The 8,820-nt window shown below is 41.8% G+C and overlaps 1 protein-coding gene across 2 annotated transcripts in view; it reads right to left on the reverse strand.

Annotated features, from left to right (window-relative positions):
* grin2ba (glutamate receptor, ionotropic, N-methyl D-aspartate 2B, genome duplicate a) overlaps positions 1-8,820 on the reverse strand; it is a 150,456-nt gene that overhangs the window by 51,988 nt on the left and 89,648 nt on the right. The gene's annotated exons all lie outside the window — the stretch shown is intronic.

An 8,820-nucleotide genomic window follows, 5' to 3' on the forward strand; every position in this document is an offset into this window, starting at 1 on the left:
TCCAGACAGCTAGCTAGACTATCTGTCCAATCTGAGTCTTCTGTTGCACGACAAAAACAACCTTTAAACTTACACATGTTCCATCAAAACAAGTTCCTTCCCGAGACTATTTTGCAGAGGGACCGTGGCTCTGTCCGGCGCTTAGGGCCGCCCAAGACGATTGTGATTGGTTTAAAGCAATGCCAACAAATAGGGAAGAGTGAAGAGACAGATAGACAAATGAGAGACAGACAAATGGAGGCATGGATAATTCTGTGAGGGTATACAGAGTGTGCATGTTTTGAACACACTCCAAGAGCCAGAGCACACACACTACGTGATGACTCAGAGAGCAGATGAATAGCACTCCCGTCCCGCCTGACTAAGCGTTTATCACCTTGCTGTGTTTGTCCATCTGTCTGTCTAAAGCACTGTTCTAAAGTCTGTTTGTTGGCCTTTGCACTGTCTGTACGCCTGTGTGTCTGTCCTTCAGTCTCCTATTCTCTTTCCACAATCTGTCTGTTTATGAACAATGTGTAGGTCACTGTCTCGCTGTCTGTCTCTCTGAGCATTTTCTAGGTGCCCTTCCAACTACCCGTCAGGCCATTCAAATGTTTGCCAGGATGCCCGTCCTTCCTCCAGCCCACTGTCCCTCAATGCTGTTGATTATCATGGAGTGAGTTACTTTTATTTACTTTTATTTACCTTTATTTACGCATTAAAGTTTTAAAATGCCTCATGAGCTGTCTGAGAGTTGTCCCTATGGCTATGGATAAAAACGCATTGCAGTGCTGGAAATAAAAAAGTAAAAAGATTTTATACAGAAATCTGAGAAGCGTCGGAATATAATCGTGCACTGCAAAGAATGTTTGCCAGCGGTGAAAACGCTATTGATGTGGATGTCCAATCTCAGGAAACCTCTGCAGGTTTGTAAATTTGGTTCTTAAGCTAGGGTGTCAAACACATTTTAGTTCATGGGCCACATACCCCTAATTTAAACTCAAGTAGGCCAGACCAGTAAACCACTCAGTGCTACGACAGCGTTCTAAGGCCATTGTAGGAAAAGAACTAATGTTACAAACCCGGGAGAGAAGGGTAATATTCAGAGAAAAAACTTTAGAATTTCTAAGATTAAAGTCATAAATTTACGGAAAAAGAACCTGGATATTCTCTGAGATTAAAGTGGTAACTTTGGAATTGGAATTAATTATTTCTCTGAAATTTCCACACTATGCATACTCATCCAGTGGGCCCGATTGGACCCTTTGGCGGACCAGGTCTGGCTCATGGACCATATGTCTGACACACATGGCTTACAGCAGTGGTTCTCAACCGGTGGGGCGCGAGTAGACTACAGGATGGGAGGGAAAAAAACTGTGCTCAACCACGGGAGCTGCCGTGAGCCCCTCTTATGAAGGTAAATTTGTTGCAAAAGTGAGAGCGCGTAGATGCGATGTGAGCGCTTGTAGAATATGATTTGAGAGCTTGTGAAAAAAAATCTGTACCCGTGTTTTTTTTCACTTGAGTCACTTTTCCAGTACAACCACAACTCAGTGATTCCAACCTCTGGAATCTGTCGCTGCAGTGTGCTCTCTCCATCACACAGCGGCGAGGCCTTACAGTAACTGCAAGGGGTCATAACAAAAAAAAAAAAAAAAAAAAAAAAAAAAAAAAAAGTATGGAAGACATGCCTACCTTCCGTGTGACATAGCGGTGAAAATGCTAAGACGTATTTAGGCACTTTTAGCATTTGAAAATAGTTAACAGTTGAAAATGTTCATTAGAAATGTAGAAAAGTAATCAAAAAGTCATAATACTGATAAAGTTATTAAAATAGTTACCTTATTACATTTTCAATAGGGTAACTTGTAATCAGTATACCAATTACATTTCCAAAGTAACCTTCCCAACACTGCGTGCAGCCTAGTGAAAGTCACCTTATCGCCAATGACACTGGCTGACCTGTGGGTGGTGATGGTGCAATGGATATGACACATGTCTTTGGTGCTGGAGATCCAGGTTCAATTCCCACTGTGATGCATCAAGCAAGATACTTAACCCCTAGTTGCTCCAGAGGCGTCCAACCTTTGACATATGTAGCAATTGTAAGTCGCTTTGGATAAAAGCATCAGTTAACGACATGTAATGTAAAAGTGTTTCAACATCTATTCTTGCTCTATAATTAATCAAAAATAAATAAATAAAAACGCAGAAACACTATGAGAAGAGTTGATTCTCTATGAAACTTCTGCTGTTATGCTATTTATTCAAACACGGCTGACATTTTGATAATGAGTTCCATTTATATTAAACTGCCGCTATTGATAATGTGATTAACTCGTGACAAATAAGTCACCATTAATTGATGACACAGTGCGTGCTGCCCAGTACTGAGCTTAGCATGCAATGTTTATCTCTTTTTAATGAGCAATCATTTAGCTCTCTTGTTTACCACTGTCAGGGTTTTATCGGGTTGGAGCTAACAGGTAGGACTGTCCTTGGGCTCGGCTCACAAAAAAAGTGGATCTTTAGTTATTATTTTGTTTGTTCAAGTCCTTCTTGCACGTTGGGTTTAGGTCACAGGTCCCTCGGGGTCTAATGTTTTGGACATGTAAGGGTCATGATTAAGTAAAAGGTTAATTAATGACAAAAGGAAATCCTTTGCTAGGGGAGACGAGGATGCACTGAAAAAGATCCATAAAGAACTTTAAAATAATAAAGAGAAATATCGATATAGATGCAAAATAGAAAATGATTTTAAAGACAATGATATGAAGAAAGTCTGGGAAGGAATGGGGTCAATGAGTGGATATGCAGGGAAAGGGAAGGTGAACAGATTCCAGTTAAATGGCACAAGGGAATAAGCAAAATAACCTAAATCATTTTTATAATAGATTTGACGAAATAGACTTTTCTGATGAAAGACAAAGACTTAAGGAAATGATTGGGAGCACAGAGAGGGTAACCGAGGAGGCCAGGACTGATAGAGTGACTAAAAGGGCTGAATCAGTGGATCAGGTCTATGACGATCATCTGGTAAAAATGACATAGGTCCCCCTCTTCACACAGGTCCCCCCCCTTCATGGTGATCTGACTGGCAGGGTTATGGAGCGTAGCGGTAGGCTAAGGCCTCCTGTACACAAACTAAGCGGTATGCTCTCTCTTTCATACCTCCGACTATCAGACAGCACAACAAGCCCTTTAAACGTCCATTTTTGTACTATATTTATGTATTGTATGGTAGTGTATAGCGTATTTATTGTATTTATGCTCTGGCTTCTAGGGCATTAAGGCGGGTATGAGCACTGTAATTTCCATTTTTATGGATGAAATAAACTTGACTTGATCACCCAATCAACCACTATCAGGATATTTCCTGCATAGAGGAATTTTGGCGCCCCCCCCCCCCAAAGAGGTTTTAGCCAGCCCGGAAGAAGAGATACCAGCACCAGAATGACAAGTATTGATTGGGAATATAAATAACAATTAAAATCTTCTCTAAATGTGTTTAAAAGCAATTTACCAAACAACCGTTGAACAAGCAGAAGATAATCTTTAAAATAGGAGCTGATCTCAGTTTTATATCCAGAGGCAGTCTGACCCGGACTCTCCCAGTGATTTATTTAAATATTAATATTATTCTTTTAACCACTTTTGTTTTGGGTTTATTTACTCAAGCATAATAAATAACAAGAAATAACATGAAAAATGTATAGATATAGAACTCATGTGACTCATTGCCTTTAGTGTACCCAGACCGATCATGCTTACTGCCGCGCTGTGATTTTTCTCTGGGTGGGTTGTGATGACAAAGAGTGTATTCATATTGCAAATTTTTTTAAGTTGTTATAAAAAAAGGAAAGAAATAAAAGAAGAAGCCTGCTCTTATATAAACCCCCTGCACCAAGTGCCCTTTTATGACTTCTGAAAATGGCCAATAAGTGATCTTTGTGTTCGGGACCCATCGGACGCCTCTGGGTTCGAGTCACACCGCTCGCAGTGAAGCGCGCACGTGCCTTCAAGTCGATTTATCTAGCTATCTGTATCTCTCTCTGTCCATCAGTCGGTCTGCATCTATCTGACAGAGTATGACCACATGTCAGCCGGTGCACTACCATGTCAGTGGGCAGAAATAGACAGGCGGCCTGGCAACCTGCCTTCCTCGCGGGGCCTCGGCACTGACAGCTCCGGCCCTCCAGGACCACATCTAATGTCACACACTGTTGACATTTTCTCACTCCCACCGCTTGTTCCTTTTTGCACACTTTCACTTAGATTCTTTCATATCAAGATGCGTGCATATGTGCATATGTGCATATGTGCATATGTGCATGTGTGCGTGTGTGCGTGTGGTAGCGGGTGTGTGCTGCCAGTGGTGGAAGAAGTATTGGGATTGTTTACTTGAGTAAAGGTACTAATAGCAGACTATAAAAGTACTCTGTTACAAGTAAAAGTCCTGCATTAAGAATGTAACTTAAGTTAAAGTACGTAGGTTTTATCAGGAAAATGTACTTAAAGTATTAAAAGTAAAAGTACTCAATGCAGAAAAAAAGCCTCACATTTTAGAAACTGGAAACCAAAGAAAAGCACCAAAAAGAGGGTTAAAGGGTTAAAAGTCAAATCAAATCAAATATTGTTGGTTAGTTTAATTTATAATAAAACATTGGATACATTTGTTTTGTGTGCAAAACCGTTAATTTGTAAAGTACCTAGTAACTCAAGCTGTCAGATTAATGTAGTGAAGTGTAAAACTACCATATTTCTCTCTTAAATGTAGCGGAGTAGGAGTAGAAAGTGGCATTAATATTTCTACTGAAGTACAGAACAAATGTAAATAGTAAGTAGTAGAAGTAAGAATGTAAGAAGTAAATGTACCACTGTGTGCTGTGCATGTGCATGAGCCGTGCGGTGTGTTATTTTCTACATCTTGGGAACTGCTGTGTGACGTGTATATGTTCATACATCTCTCAGGACAGTTTTAAATGTCACAACACAGACATGTCAACGGGCAGTTATATAGCGGAACAGTGCTGTGGCAGCTGTAAAGCCTTTTGCTGGCCTGTAAACTGGCTATTGCTTTGGTTTGAAGGCAATTGCTGTCTCCCTGTCACAGATACGCACACACACACACACACTCAAGATAAAAACGACTGCAGGCTGAGTATTCACACGCAGGCAAATTGAGTTGGAGAACGTAATGGCAAAACCACCGTATCACTGGGTATTTTTGGAAACGGCTTATTATTGTCAGTGATGTCAGATTGGGTGGTTACGTTAACACAGTCTGTGCAGCAGTGGTGTGTAACTGATCAGGGAAAAAAGGGATTAAAAGGGAGAGAGAGAGAGAGAGAGAGGGATGGGGAGGAGGTACAGAGGAAGCAGAGAGAAAAAGTCAGACAGCGCAGGGAGACACAAGGATAAAGAAGCAGAAGAAACAGAAAAAAAGCTGAAGGGAGTAGAGAGTTAGGAAAGAGTCAAAGGAGGCTGAAATAGTGAGACAGAAACCACAGAGATGTGAGGGAACAGCAGCATGCAATAAGGGGGAAAGGAAAGGAAGGGAGGAGAGATGGATCCCCAGAGCGCCACTTAAGGAAGGCATCAGTGGAATTACCCGTGAGAATTAGAAGTTCCACATCACACATGGTGCAAATTATTAAGTGTGCCTTGTAAGCAAATTTGCCCCACAGCTAGCATGCACCTTCTGCTGAACCCGGAGCAGTTGGATTCACCCGGAACACACGCCGCCACACCATCCGGCACATGCTGCGCCACAGTGTCCTTTCGCTCCGAGTTAGTCCAGGAGTCGGTGTGGTTGATAGAAAATAGGCTTCATGTGGCTTTTAGGATGTTGAGGTTGAAACTCAGAAATAAGGGTTAGTTGAATTGTGGAGTTCTACATTTGAGTGGCTAATGTTTATTATATATTTCACTGCCTTGCCACTCTTGTACAGCAGAATCTTCACCCTGGTTAATTCAGGCCAGTAGTCTGTTAAATATTGTCCATTCTCAGTGGTTAGATTGGGCCGGGGCTCTCCGGGGCTCAGCCCGGCACATAAGCCGGCTTCTTTGTGTCCAGATGTGCCTGCTTGCAGTCAGTTGCCTACTGGAAATATGTCACATCAAATTTGATGAAAGGGATGCTATTGAAAACATGATAGTTCTGACAAGAAATGAAATGATTTTTGAAATGGCATGGCTATTCTGTCTCGGCGGAGTTGAGATGTGAACAATCAGAACCCGGTCGTATTCTTCAGAGGCTTAATCACGATGGTCAACATTGTCAAGTTCATCTGAGAGCACAACGTTGGTCGCACAAAACTTGCCCTGGCCTTGAATGACAAGGTAAGGAAAATGCATATGCTGTCATGTCATGTGGTTCATTATGTTTAGCACACTGTATGGGTCCCTTCTTATACTGATTAATGTAAATGCCCTAATACTTGTATATATGATATAGTATTAGACATGTCACGTAAGACTCGACTTCTCCATGTCTTTGTACAAAACTCTTCAAGAAAATTCATGGGGGGGAGAAGAATACCCCCGGACCCCCATTGGGAGAGCCCCCCCACATAACAAATCCCAACTTAACCCCTGTCCATTCTTATTGCAAAAATGCATTTGGTGCTTTGGGTTTGCTATTGTCAGGATGTGAATGGATCTGCAATTTAAAAAAAACATGAAATTAGTAGTCTTTCAAGTTAGGGCTGCAACTAAAGAGGAAATATTTACATTTAAGAAGCTGGAATCAGAGATTTTTTTCCTTGTTTCATAAAAAAAGAACTCAAACCGATTAATCAATTATCAAAACAGTTGCCGATTGATTTAATAATAATAGACAACTAATCAATTTAATCTTTGCAGCTGTATTTCAGATGCTAAGTCATTGTGAAGGCGAGGCTGCTCTCAGTGTAAGTTTTACAGAATCACCTCTGCAGCTGTTAAGTAACATCCAGCCGTCGTCTTCATCTTATTGGCAGAGGGCAGCTGGGAGCAGAAGCTCTCTGCACACTGACTTATCTTCAACATGCAGACCATAATGGGATTTCTATGCATACTACCATACATCATATTTGACAAAAACATTCTTTCATAAATAAGATAAGATACCCATTTTATTTAAGCTAACACTAGATAGAAATGATTTAATATCTGTCATTTAGTTGTGTGCATTAAGCGTGATTTATGCTTCTGCGATACGGCGACGCCTTTGGGGACGTACGTGGGTACCATGGGAGACAACGCCGTAGCCTGACGTGCGCCTCTCGAAAAAATGTAACTCTATCTCGCTTGGCCGTTGCTTGGTAGCGTTGCATTTCCGCCGACTCATTTCAGAGTTCTCCTTCTCCTTAAACAACCTGAAATCAAGGAGAGGGTTAACTTCTACAGATTTCCGACCGTGGTCAGAAAGAACAGGGGAGACTCTTTGTTTCTCTCACTATGCCTCTAGAGTCGCTACTCGCTCCAAAGCTATTTGCTATTCCAAACACACACACACACACACACACACACACACACACACACACACACACACACACACACACACACACACACACACACACACACACACACACACACACACACACACACACACACACACACACACACACACACACACACACACACACACAGCCATGCTGGCCCTGCTATTCTCCTACAGAGATCGACGCAGTATAAACTTCAGGCCACTTACATACCACGGCGAAAGCGCTGCGTGGAGCCTCTGCAGGACCATAAATCACGATTCGACTATAGCCACATTCTGAATCCTGTTCATCACGCAATAAATAAGTGGATGACATTTAGCCTACTATCTGTCATTGTGTCTCATATGATTAATCGCATGATAATTCAATGTTAACTGAAAGAGGTTTTTCTGTGTCCATCAACACAGCCACTCTGCCAGCTCCACTTCGCAATCATCCAGGCAGTACATGAGCTTGTCACGATTATCTCTCTGGCAACATAAATCAAGAGCCAAGTTGTTGTGTGATTTACATAACAGATTTGGTGATGTATCAAACTTTATAGAGTGTAACCTTAATTTGTAAGAGAGACATTTTGGTTCACTGTGGCCTTCAGGTAAACACCGTATGAAAAACACGCACAAAAGCACAAACACACAATCAACTTGATTACACTCACCCAGTACTCTCTCACGCAAATTAAACCATGAACCAATCACATATTTCACAGATAAATGCACTCAGACATCACACTCATAGGCACACAAACAAGCTCGCAAAAACACGCTGCTAACTCTCATTTAGAGTAAATCATCCATGGATGCCAATAAAGCAGCGGAAGAAAAAAATTAAATAAAAAAAATAAAAATAAAGTTTGAGTTACGGTGCTTGAACGGCACAACGATCTCAGGTTCCACCCTGGCAATCATTTCCCAGAAACTGCTGAGGACAGACAGCAGTGTAATATCTTCCCTTCGCTGTAAATCAACCAAGCCAAACACCAAACAAATTATCAGACTCATTCTGGATGTCCGGCGCAAATATACTTCCTGCTCGAAGGTTTTTCTGAGAGTAAAACAGACTGAAGTCGTGAAAAGTTCGACGAGTTCCTAATGGTGACACCATCACGAACCGTTAGAGTCCCACTGAGGCCTTGGCCTTTCTAAAAGTGCCCGACCACCCCTGAGTACGGAACGTCTGGTTACATGACGCAGTCTGACAGGTGTCTCCGACGGACTGCGTGAGCAGGTTCAGAGGTTAATGCACCCCAACTTAGATGTCACTTTGGTTCCACATTTGACCTTCAAAGGTTAGACCAGCCTCCAGTGGTGTGTGTGTGTGTGTGTGTGTGTGTGTGTGTGTGTGTGTGTGTGTG

Source organism: Etheostoma spectabile, chromosome 15, assembly GCF_008692095.1.
Source record: "Etheostoma spectabile isolate EspeVRDwgs_2016 chromosome 15, UIUC_Espe_1.0, whole genome shotgun sequence".
Taxonomy (NCBI): Eukaryota; Metazoa; Chordata; class Actinopteri; order Perciformes; family Percidae; genus Etheostoma; species Etheostoma spectabile.